We start from the raw sequence: 241 nt of genomic DNA, 5'->3' as shown, positions 1-241 counted from the left end.
AAAAAAGAAAAAGAAATATTTTAATTGGATTCATTTTTCAAATAATCTTAACACATGAAAATTTGCGAATATATGTTTCGTAAAATAATTGATTTCTGCATTGCGTTTCGGACGTTCACAAAGCTGCAGAGTGTTCATTGCCCACTCCATCACTTTCCTCTCTAATTCGGTAACTTTATGACAAATTTAAATTAAAGTACAAAAGAGAGAAAGAGAAAGAGAGAGAGAGGGAGGGGGGGGG

This window comes from Wasmannia auropunctata, unplaced genomic scaffold (genome assembly GCF_000956235.1).
Source record: "Wasmannia auropunctata unplaced genomic scaffold, wasmannia.A_1.0 LD336035.1, whole genome shotgun sequence".
Taxonomy (NCBI): domain Eukaryota; kingdom Metazoa; phylum Arthropoda; class Insecta; order Hymenoptera; family Formicidae; genus Wasmannia; species Wasmannia auropunctata.
This window is presented reverse-complemented; position numbering follows the sequence as displayed.